The following is a 12,610-nucleotide window of genomic DNA, read 5'->3' as shown; positions in this document are numbered from 1 at the left end:
TATTTATTTATTTATTTATTTATTTATTTATTTATTTATTTATTTATTTTTGTTTTAGTGCACTAGCTGGAACTTCCAATATAATGTTAAATATAAAGAATGGGAGTAAATATTCTTACATTTTTGCTGGTCTTATGAAGAAAGAATTTTCTTTCACCATTAAGTATTATGTTGCCTGTAGGTTTTTCACAGATATTCATAGTGGGTTGAAGCACTCTCTTTTTAGTCCTAGCTTGCTGAGAGTTTTAGGTTAGGAATAAGTATTATTATTTATTATTATATTATTTATTGTTATAAATAAAATTCATTTATTACGTTAAATGAGGTTATCTTTTTTTAGTCTAATAATCTGGCATATTAAATTGATTGATCTTTATATGTTAAACCCATTTTGCATTCTTGGAATAAATCATACAAAGTTTTGATTTATTATCACTGTTATATGTTGTTAACTTTGATCAATTAAAATTTTGTTAGAAATGTTTGTATCATGTTCATGAGGAATATTGGCATGCAGTTTTCTTCCTTTGCAATATCTTTGTCTGCTTTTAGTGTTTGAGTAATGCTGGCATTGTATAATTGGTTGAAAAATATTTTTGCTTTTATAATTTTCTGGAAGAACTCATATAGCATTGGCTTTATTTCCTGTTTAAATATTTGATAGAATTCCCTAGTGAAGCCATCTGGGTCTAAAGTTTCCTGTGTAAAAAGTTTTTAACTACAATTCAATTATTTTACTAAATATGGGACTATTCAGGTTACCTATTTCTTCCTCAGTAAACTCTGTTAACTTTTATCTTTCACAGTATTTGTTCTTTTCTTGTAAGTAGTCAAATTTATTGATATAATTTAAAAAATAATATTCTGTTATTATCCTCTTAATATCAATAAACTCTTTAGTGATATCACATATCATTCCTGACACAGGTAATTTGCATATGTACTCTTACTTTTCTCATTGGTTAGCAAATGTCTGTTAACTTTATTAATCTTAAAAATTCTTTTGTTTTTACTAATTTTCTCTATTACTTTTCTGTTTTCTCGTTCATTAACTTCTGCTCTGGTTTTTATTATTATGTTCTGTAACATTAAAAAGTACTTACTTCGGATTTTATTTTGTTTTATTCTTATTTCTTAAAATTTAAGCTGAGATTACTGATTTGAGACCTTCTTCTTTTCTAACACAGGTAGTTGGTGTCATAAATTTTCCACTAAGTTTTGTTTTAACTTCATCTCACAATATTTGATGTGCTGTATTTTCATTTTCATTCAGTTTATAATACTTTCTACATTCCTTTCTTGACACACAGTTTGCTTAGAAATGTCTTTATGATTTCCAAATATTTGGAGATTTTTCTATTCATGATTTCTAATTGTGGTCTGACAATATACTTTGTATGAGTTTAATTGATTGAATCTTAACTTGTGACTCAGAATATGGTCTATCTTGGTAAATATTTAGTGTGAACTATACATTAAATACACATAAAATATACATCGAAAAGAATGTGTATTCTGATTTTTTTAGGATGAAGCGCTCTTTTTTTTTTTCTTTCTTTTTTTTCTTTTTTTTTTATTATTCTTTAAGTTCTAGGGTACATGTGCACAAAGTGCAGGTCTGTTACATATGTATACTCTTTATAGGTCAATAAGGTCAATCTCATTGATAGTGTTATTAAGACTTCAATATTCTCATAGGTTTTTTTTTTTTTTTTCTCTTCATCTTATCGTGAGTACCCCCACTTGTTAAAGAAAAAAAGTTACAATTTTTAAAATTATTTTCTCTTCTTTTCTCTTTTCCCATTCCCCATTTCCTATTTAGCCCTTTAGAAATGCAATTATAACCTTTTACCTCTTCTTCCCCAGACAATCCCTATAGGGCAAGTTCATCCAATTATGTGTTTAGAAGCTCTAGAGCAGAACTCTCACCCACCAAAAAGTTGATCCAAGAGTTAACAGTTGACTTGCAACCCAAAATATGCCTGCTATGAAATTTTCACACACCAGGAAACTGCCTGAAGAGATAGTCGCCCATTTACAACCAAAAGTCCCATACAAAACTCTCTCCCATCTAGAGAGTTTTTGGACACCTTTACAATCTATTAATATTTCTGCCAATGAAGATGCCAATTCAACTGCCCAATAGATAAGGCACCAAGCTAACAGGTAGACCCCTCCCACACCTGCTTGCTTTCTCCTTTGTGTGCCATTCATAATAGGCCCTCTTTAAAAGCACCCACTTTCTGATCCAAAGGTGAAGTGGTACCCTTAAGGCAGGAAGGTTGTACTTCCGCTAAGCCAGTTTTGTAATAAAGAGTCACTTTCTTTATGCCAGACTTTGCTCTTATTAATTGAATGCCATGAGCAGTGAGTGACTAAACCTGTATTTCACTTATACTATTAATTATTGAAAAAGAGTTAAATTCCTGAATAAAATTGTAGATTTGCTTATTTCTCCTGTTTGTTCTATCAGTTCTGGTTTTGTGTATTTTTATTTTTTTAGATGGAGTTTCACTCTTGTTGCCCAGGCTGGAGAGCAATGGCATGATCTCGGCTCACTGCAACCTCTGCCTCCTGGGTTCAAGTGATTCTCCTGCCTCAGCCTCCCGAGTAACTGGGATTACAGGCACCCACCACCATGCCTGGCTAATTTTTGTACTTTTAGCAGAGACAGGGTTTTGCCATATAGGCCAGGCTAGTCTCAAACTCCTGACCTCAGGTGATCCACCCACCTCGGCCTCTCAAAGTGCTGGGATTACAGGTGTGAGCCACCATGCCTGGCCTGTTATGTGTATTTTTTAAGCTCTATAACTAAGTGCTTAAATGTTTAATATTATTTTCCTCTAAAAAATTCACTCCCTTTATTATTGTGAATTATCTTATAGCTACTATTATTTTTATGTTCTGAAATCTACTTTCTTTGATATTAATATAGCCACTGCAGCTTTTCTTTGACCGATGTTAGCAAGGAAATCTTTTTTTTTTTTTTTTTAGTTTTACTCTATGTGGGTCATTATATTTAAGGTGGGTTTCTTATAGGCTGTATATAGTTGAATCTTGCTTTTTTCTCCAACCTTTCAATTTTTTTGTCTTTTAGTTGGGATTTTTAGGCCACTTACATTTAACATGGCTATTGGTAATGTTCAGTTTGTCCTTTCTTGTCTTCTTTAGGATTGAGGGTTTTTTATTATTTCATTTCATCTCTCTCTTTTTTTTTTTTTTTTTTGAGACGGAGTCTTGCTCTGTCACCCAGGCTGGAGTACAGTGGCCGGATCTCAGCTCACTGCAAGCTCCGCCTCCCAGGTTCATGCCATTCTCCTGCCTCAGCCTCTGGAGTAGCTGGGACTACAGGCGCCCGCCACCTCGCCCGGCTAGTTTTTTGTATTTTTTAGTAGAGACGGGGTTTCACCATGTTAGCCAGGATGGTCTCGATCTCCTGACCTCGTGATCCACCCGTCTCGGCCTCCCAAAGTGCTAGGATTATAGGCTTGAGCCACCGCTCCCGGCCTTTTTTTTCTTTTTTACATACTAACTACGTTTTTGTTGTGTTCTTTTAATGCTTGCTTTAGGATTTAAAGTACAATTTTGTAAAGCTTTTATTTTAAGTTCAGGGGTACATGTGCAGATTTATCATATAGATCACAGGAATTTGTTGCACAGATTGTCACCCAGGTATTAAGCCTACTACCCATTGGTTATTTTTCCGGATCCTTTCCCTTCTTCCATCCTCTACCCTCGGGTAGATCCCAGTGTCTATCATTCCCCTCTATGTGTCTATGTGTTCTCATCATTTAGCTCCCACTTATAAGTGAGAACAGTTGTATAAATTTTTAACTTATTGCAATCCACCTTTAAGTGAAATTATACCACTTTTCATATTACATCAGAACTTTAAAATATTATTCTTTTATTTCTTCCCTGCTGGCCTCTGTGCTTTTATTGTCACATATTTTACTTCTACATATGTTATAAATATCATAATACATTGATACTATAATTTATTTAAACTTAGTCTTTTAAAGAGAAATAAACAATTAGAAGGTCATGTTTATATTTGCCTTTGTTATCATTTCCAGTTCTATATTGTTTTATTTCTAGTTTGTGATTCATTCAAATTTGAATTATTTGACTATTAAAAATGTTCTTTTCTTTGTTGGAACTCTTTCAGTACAAATAACTTGATTATTTACAAAGTGCTAAAATTTCCTTTCGAGGTTGTATTGCAGCTAATTTCCTCATCGTGGCTCCCCAAAACACAGGTATTATTTTCAAGTGTCTTCTTTCCAAGTATTTTTTTCTCAACTAACCTACTCTAGATTTCCTTATAAAATTTGTGACGGAACTCATAACTTATAAAATTAGAGAGGAACTCTTAAATAAGATACTCACAAGCTTATTTCCAGTTCCCTTCTAAATGTCACAAGACGACAATAAATGGGAAAATTTTCAGTGCTTCATTGTGAAATGCCCTAAGGAATCAAATCAGTGAGCAGTGATGTTAAATGCTCTCCTGCTTAGCCCATGAAGCTTTTGAGTCAGATTACAAAGTTCCTCCCTGGGCAGAATTTGCTGTGTCTGTATTATATCACAGCTAATTAGTATTAAAATTCGGTCAGTTTACCCCTCGTGTAAAAATGGTATGCAAGTAATGGCAACCTAAACCACAGTTTCTGCATCTTTGGAGGAAGGTGGTATCCTAAGGAACCTAGAAAGAAGAGCTTTCTTCTAGAGAAATGAAATTAGGGTGCAACAAGGGCCCATGTAACTGATAATCATGAAGGACAGAATATGGGTCTTAAGGTACAGTGACATAAAACAATCAGCCATTTTGTTACCAGAAAGCCATTCTGATCCAGACCCTAAGGAACAGTTACTGAATCTCATGCAAGAAATTCAAGATGAGCTCACAGGGTAAAGTGAATGCAAGCTAACTGAAGTAAAGAAACAGCTGGGTGTGGCAGCTCACACCCGTAATCCTAGCACTTTGGGAGGCTGAGATGAGAGGATCACTTGAGGTCAGGAGTTCAAGACCAGCCTGACTAATATGGTGAAACCTCGTCTCTGTTAAAAATACAAAAATTAGCCAGGCATGGTGGCACATGCCTGTAATCCCAGCTATTCAGGAGGCTGAGGCAGGAGAGTCACTTGAATCTGGGGGGCAGAGGTTGCAGTGGGCCAAGTTTGAGCCATTGCACTCCGGCCTGGGCAAGAAGAGCGAGATTCCATCTCAAAAAAAAGAAAAGAAAAAAAAAAAAAAAAGAAGAAGTAAAGAAACAAGGCCGGACATGGTGGCTCACACCTGTAATCCCAGCACTTTGGGAGGCTGAGGCAGGTGGATCACAAGGTCAGGAATTCAAGACCAGCCTGGCCCAACATGGTGAAACCCTGTCTCTGCTTAACAAAAAATACAAAAATTAGCCAGGTATGGTTGCATGCATCTGTAATCCCAGCTACTCGGCAGGCTGAGGCAGGAAAATTGCTTGAACCCAGGAGGCGGAGATTGCAGAGAGCTGAGATCGTGCCACTGCACTCCAGCCTAGGTGACAGAGCAAGGCTCTGTCTCAAAAAAAAAAAAAAAAAGAAAGAAAGAAAAGAAACACAAGAATGGCCACCCCATAGGCAGAGTAGCTATTGGTTGGCTATTTTTATGGTTATTTCTTGATCATATGCTAAACAAGGGATGGATTATTCATGAGTTTTCTGGGAAAGGGGTGGGCAATTTCTGGAACTGAGGGTTCCTTCCCTTTTTAGACCATATAGGGTAACTTCCATACCTTGCCATGGCATTTGCAAATTGTCATGATGCTGGCAGGAGTGTCTTTTAGCATGCTAATGCATTATAATTAGAGTCTAATGAGCAGTGAGGATGACCAAAGGTCACTTTCATCACCATCTTGGTTTTGGCAGGTTCGGCCCAGCTTCTTTACCGCATCCTGTTTTATCAGCAGGGGCTTTGTAACCTGTATCTTGTGCTAACCTCCTACCTCATTCTGTGACTAAGAACGTCTAACCTCCTAGGAATGCAGCGCGGTAGGTCTCAGTTTCATTTTACCCAGACCCTATTCAAGATGGAGTCTCTCTGGTTTTAACGTTTTTGGCAATTTCAAGTGTGAAAACTAATTAAAATTTACTAGAGCAGAAGTTCTAAAATACAGGCATTGACTTGTGAATAATCTGCTTTTCACTTGGACAATGAAGTATGCTTCTAGGGGAGAAGATAATGAGATTTATTCACTTAAATATTATGAATAATGCTTCTTAGTAATGTAAGACAAGCCAGTCAGAATCTGATATTAGTAAGTACAGTCACCTAATGCCAGCTCACCATCAAATCAGGTGTCAATTAAATGTTTACTGTGTTGATATTTTGTTGTGGCCTAAGGGATACAAAAATTAGTAATACTGAGCTCTTATCTAAAATATGCTATGATTTAGTGGAGAAAACAAGAACGCTTTTGTACATATATTAGGAATTAACTATTTGTCAAAAGCATTAATCAATATAATTCAATATAAAGTTTGGTCAATATTATACCAGGAGATCCATGGGGAAATGGAACTGAGAGAGATTTATTCCTATTGAAGACACTGAAGAAAATTTCCTAAAGAACTGGGTCTTGGAATGTGGGGTAATTTTAACATATACAGATGAGGGAGTCAAGCAGTCTCTGTAGGAGACAGGAAAATGTCTGCCACTCACAGCCTACCCCTTATTTATGGGCACACTCTCTTATACAGAACAGCATGAACAAAGACACCAAAATGAGAACAAGAACAGGTTCCAGGAATGGCAATTCCAGTTGGAGTGCTTTGAGACATAATATATTTGATAAAGCTTGAATGATTGCAGACAAACAGTAGTGGACTATGAATTTAAGAATAAGAGATTAGGCCTCTGCAGTAAAGATGCTTGTATAAATACAAATAAGTAAGAAGACATTGAGGAAAGAAAACAAATTGGCTGAGTTCCCAGTCAACTTCACTGCATTAAAATTCTCAAGACTTTATGAACCCTCTTATTCCTATAAATCCTGTACTATAATCAAACGACAAGTTCTTAAAAATAGATTTCTAAAAGCCATTCTGGCTTTTTGTAAAGCAGCAAAGAATATTGTGGAAAGAACACAGGTTTAGGGCCAGTAAGACCCATGTCCCATGTTTCTCACTCTACCATACACCTATACTTCATAGCATTATTAAGAATTAAATAGGCCAGGTGTGATGGCTCACGACTGTAATCCCAGCACTTTGGGAGGCCGAGGCTGGCAGATAATGAGGTCAGGAGATCGAGACCATCCTGGCCAACATGGTGAAACCTCATCTCTACTAAAAATACAAAAATTAGTTGGGCACGGTGGCACGCGCTTGTAATCCCAGCTACTTGGGAGGCTGAGGCAGGATAATCGCTTGAACCTGGGAGGCAGAGGTTGCAGTGAGCCAAGACTGTGCCACCGCACTCCAGCCTGCTGATAGAGCTCCGAATCTTTTTTTTTTTTTTCTGAGAGGGAGTTTCACTCTTGTTGCCCAGGCTGGAATGCAGCTCACCACAACCTTCTCCTCCCTGGTTCATGCGATTCTCCTGCCTCAGCCTTCTGAGCAGCTGGGATTACAGGCATGTACCACTACGGCCAGCTAATTTTGTATTTTCGGTAGAGATGGGGTTTCTCTATGTTAGTCAGCTAGTCTCGAACTCCTGACCTCAGGTGATCCACCCGCCTTGGCCTCTCAAAGTGTTGGGATTACAGGCGTGAGTCACCACGCCCAGCCAAGACTCCATCTCCAAAAAAAAAAAAAAAAAAAAAGAAAAGAAAAGAAAAGAAATAAAACGATATAAATAAGGAACTTATCACACAGTAGTCACTCAGTAAACTTTTCTTTTCTAATCTCCTAATATTTTTCTGCTAATTCTTCATTCTATCTTATATCCTAAAAATACATCATATGTAACTTAAAATGTTATGTGATTAAATATGTGTTGATTAATCATTTTTATTTTCAGTTTTCTAGACTCCCATTTCAATCCAAGAGGAAGTAACAGGAACCAGATTTACCTTCCAATCTGAATCAACCAAAAACACCAAATAAAATATATGAAATAATGGTTTTCAAGATACCAGATACCAGGCAATGAAGGCTAGTGATCTCTGATCCCTGAGACAGGAGGCAAACAAAATGAGCCCTCTAATTGCTGGGCTTACTCCCTTCAGGACATTTCCAGGCTAAGATGTAGTGTAGGGGAAGCCAGGTGAAGCCAGCAGATTCTATGAGTTGAGGACCCAGAGCCGAGTCTTTGGGGAAATCCAACTGGCTATAGAGTTCACAGAATTGATCACTGGAGAGGAAAGAGTTGCACAGAGAAAGAACTCTGGACATCTGAGAGTCCTGCTTGAGTATTTGGCAGAGAACTGAAGAACATGCGCATATGAAGGAGGTCTCCAAGGCTAGGGAACTATCTAAAAGTATTAGAGAGAACCCTAGAGATGTTGATACAGGGCTGGATATAGTACCTGTTCCCTCTAGTCGGAAGGGAAAAAAAAATTCATAGAGCATGGAATATTGCCTAGAGTATTCAAAAGATTCTTGCCTCCCTAGTAGATAACAATTAGTCCAAGTCTAAATGATGCTCTGGTCCTTGTTAACAAATCTTAAAAGCAAGACTCAAAAGGACAAAAATTTTTTAAGTAACTTAACTACATCTCAGAACAAAGCTCAAGATATTTATAAGAATACAACAAATATCCAACACTCCGAAGTATAATATTCGCGATGTCTGGAGCAAAGCAAAAGATTATCAAGCATGCAAAGAAGAAAGAAAATATGACCCATAATGAGAAAAATCTATCTAAACCAATCCAGAACCAACACAAATGTTAGAATTTGTAGACAAATACCAGAAAACAATTATTTTCAGTTTTCTAGGTTTCTTTGTTTGTTTTAACAAGGCAGTATCTCATGTCATACAAATTTAACAGTAAGACATTTATCACAGGCAATCAACAAAGTAACAGATTTTCAAATCACAGAAAAAAACACATATTTTTAAAGTTTTGAATAAAGTTGCTCTTTTGACAATTACTATCCACATTAAATTTTATTTCATAGTGACTAAAAAGTTGGTCTAAAGTCTTAATTTTTTCTGGAATTGGTGACAGTTCTTGTCTAGTAATTGTCATCCCTTCTTTTCTCTATGATGTTATTCATTGCTCTAGTACTTTTGTTCAGAAATCCTTGTTTCGAGTATTCCTTTGCTTCTCAAGTTAAATGAAATTTTTAAAAAAATTGCTTCTGTTTATTATATGGCCTGTCTTACTAACCTCATAGGACAACTTGTCATTACTTAGTTTTCTAACTGGCAGAGTGATATAAAGATGTAATAATCTCATGCGTGGGGACAGGGGTTCAAATTCCAGCTCTGTGAAACACGAGTTCCATTCTCAGAGCACTTAACCCAACTAGAGTTTCCAGAGAATCACTTTTGGAACTTTATACAACATGTGGATAACCAGGTTGCATTCCAAATGAACTGATTCAGAATCTTTGGAGATGGGGCCTGACCATCACAGCTTTTGTAAAATTCCAAAGTGATAGGCAGTCCAGGTTAAGAACCACTAAGCCCTAACTTCTCTAGTTCTGAATGCAGGCTAGTAAGAATGATAATACTTTATTTATTTATCTCATAGGGTTGATCTAAGCACCAAAAGAGAAAACATATTACAATATATGCACCTCAAAACACTTAAAAGGTTTTCTCATGTCTAGTCCAAAACAAAACAAACAAACAAACAAAAAACACACTATGTTAAGTGAAATAAACCAGGCACAGAAAGACAAATATCACATGCTCTCACTTGTATGAGGGAGTAGAAAAAAAATGTTAAATCATGGAGATGTAATAGAATGATGGTTACCAGAGGCTGGAAGGGGTAGTGAAGATGGTTATTGGGTACAAAAATACAGTTAGATAGAATGAATAAGAACTCGTATTTGGTAGCTCAATAGGGGAACTATAGTTAACAATAATTTATGGTACATTTTAAAGTAGCTAAAAGAATGGGATTCAAATGTTCTTAGCACAAAGAAATGATAAATGCTTAAAGTGATGGATTACCCTGATTTGATCATCACACATTGTATGCTTGTATCAAAATATCACATGTACCCCATAAATATAAACAACTTATTGTGTGCCCATGACAATTAGACCTTCTTTAAAAAGCTTAAAGACTTCTGGAAAAAATAAATCCTCTTTTTGGTTAAGGAATATAAATATTATTTTTATATAATATATGTAATATTTATATATATGTAATATGTATATATATAATATATCAATATTCCTCCTATTTCCTAGAAACATTGAAGTATGACCAAACCAATGATTCTTTTTATTTCCCTTCAACTTTTATTTTAAATTCAAGGGTACATGTGCAGGATGTGCATGTTTGTGACATAGGTAAACGTGTTCTGTGGTGGTTTGCTGCACAGATCGACTCATCACCTAGGTATTAAGCTCAGCATCCATTAGCTGTTCTTCCTGATGCTCTCCCTCCCCTCCACCCCTGACAGGCCCTAGCTTGTGTTGTTTTTTGCCATGCGTCCATGTGTTCTCATCATTCAGTCCCCACTTATAAGTGAGAACATGTGGTGTTTGGTTTTCTGTTTCTGTGTTGGTCTGCTGAGGATAATGGCTTCCAACTCTATCCATGTCCCTGCAAAGGACATGATCTTGTTCCTTTTCATGACTGCATAGTGTTCTATGGTATATATGTACCACATTTGCTTTATCCAGTCTATCACTGATGAGTATTAAGGTTGATTCCATGTCTTTGCTATTGTGAATAGTGCTGCAATGAACATATGCATGCATGTATCTTTATAATAGAAAGACTTATATTCCTTTGGATATATACCTACTAATGGGATTGCTGGGTCAAATGGTATTTCTGCCTCTAGGTCTTTGAGTAATTGCCACACAGTCTTCCACAGTGGCTGAACTAATTTACACTCCCACCAACAATGTAAAAGCATTCCTATTTCTCCACAGCCTCTCCAGCATCTGTTGTATTTTGACTTTTTAGTAATAGCCAGTCTGACTGGTGTGAGATGGTATTTCATTTTGGTTTTGATAGGCATTTCTCTAATAATCAGTGATGTTGAGGGTTTTTTTTATTTTTCATGCTTTTTGGCTGCATGTATGTCTTCTTTTGAGATGTGTCAGTTATGTCCTTTGCCCACCTGTTAATGGGCTTCAAGCCGGTAATTCTTACCTTTCAGGTGGTAGAAGGAAGAATGGCAGATTGGCAGATTGGGTGGCCAGGAGGCTTCACAGAGACCCCATTGAGAATCCAATAAAACCTGTGGTTCCTCTTTTAAGAAAAATATATGGACACGCACAAAAAACCTTGGTCTTTGTTTCCCTGGTCTTTGTGTCCACATATGCCCTGAAGCCCAGCTGTGATGCAGGTTAAGAATCTCTACCCTGGATTCCAAAGTGGTTAGTAGCATTTCTTGTTCTGTTCTTTTTGTTTTCTAAAGGTCTGAAAGCCTGAAGCCATTTGTTAAAGTTTTTTTAAAAAGAATTATTTCATGCTTATTTTATGATTATTAGAATGTCACTCAAACTGAGCTATTCATAGAATTCCTCCCTCTCTGGTAAACAAGGTCATTCCTGATGAATTAATAAAGCATTCCTTCTCCTCAGATAGGAAGAACAGGAAATGATCTATGGAACTCAACAGCTTGCTTTCAGGGATTCCTTCAAGGCTCTGTGATGGGAGCTCTGCTGTACATAAAGCACTAATCAGTGAGGAGAGAGAGCAGTTCATCTTCCAGAAGTTTGCCCTCCTCCCCCTTCTCCAGTCATCAGGGAATAATACCATCCTGCAGGTAGTTCTTCCAGTCATTACTAGAAAGAAACAATGAAGAGTAGCTCATTTCGTCTGTTCCCAGACTAGAAGCGATGGGAACCGTATGTTGGCAGACCTATAGGGTTTTGTGGCAGCTGTTCACTCACTGCAGTAACTATGGCTCTTTGCTGATGGTTGGAATTTATTGTATGCATAGATGTTGTTTAGCTATTTAATAGATCCCTCTGTTGTGTTAACTAATCTTATCCTATTTTCCATCTTGGAACTGTTTAATTCAATAGAATACACGTTTATGGCTTTTATCTCACCTAATAAAATGCTTCTGTTTTCAGGCAACTTTGGCATCTTTAACCCTTGTTTATATCTAATTAATTATCATTTTCTTTTCTAAAAGCATCTCCTTCAAAACTGTAGACCAGGCCAGGTGTGGTGGCTCATACCTGTAATCCCAGCACTTTGGGAGGCCAAGGCAGGTGGATCACCTGAGATCAGGAGTTCAAGACCAGCCTGGGCAACATGGTGAAACCCAGCCTCTACTAAAAATATAAAAATTAGCTGTGCATGGTGGCATGCGCCTGTAGTCCCAGCTACTCCGGAGGCTGAGGCAGGAGAATCGCTTGAACTCAGGAGGTGGAGGTTGTAGTGAGCCAAGATTGCACCACTGCACTCCAGCCTAGTAACAGAGAGAGACTCTGTACCAAAAAAAAAAAAAAAAAAAAAAAAAAAAAAAAAAAAAAAAAAAA

This window comes from Piliocolobus tephrosceles, chromosome 7 (genome assembly GCF_002776525.5).
Source record: "Piliocolobus tephrosceles isolate RC106 chromosome 7, ASM277652v3, whole genome shotgun sequence".
In the NCBI taxonomy this organism is placed as follows: domain Eukaryota; kingdom Metazoa; phylum Chordata; class Mammalia; order Primates; family Cercopithecidae; genus Piliocolobus; species Piliocolobus tephrosceles.
This window is presented reverse-complemented; position numbering follows the sequence as displayed.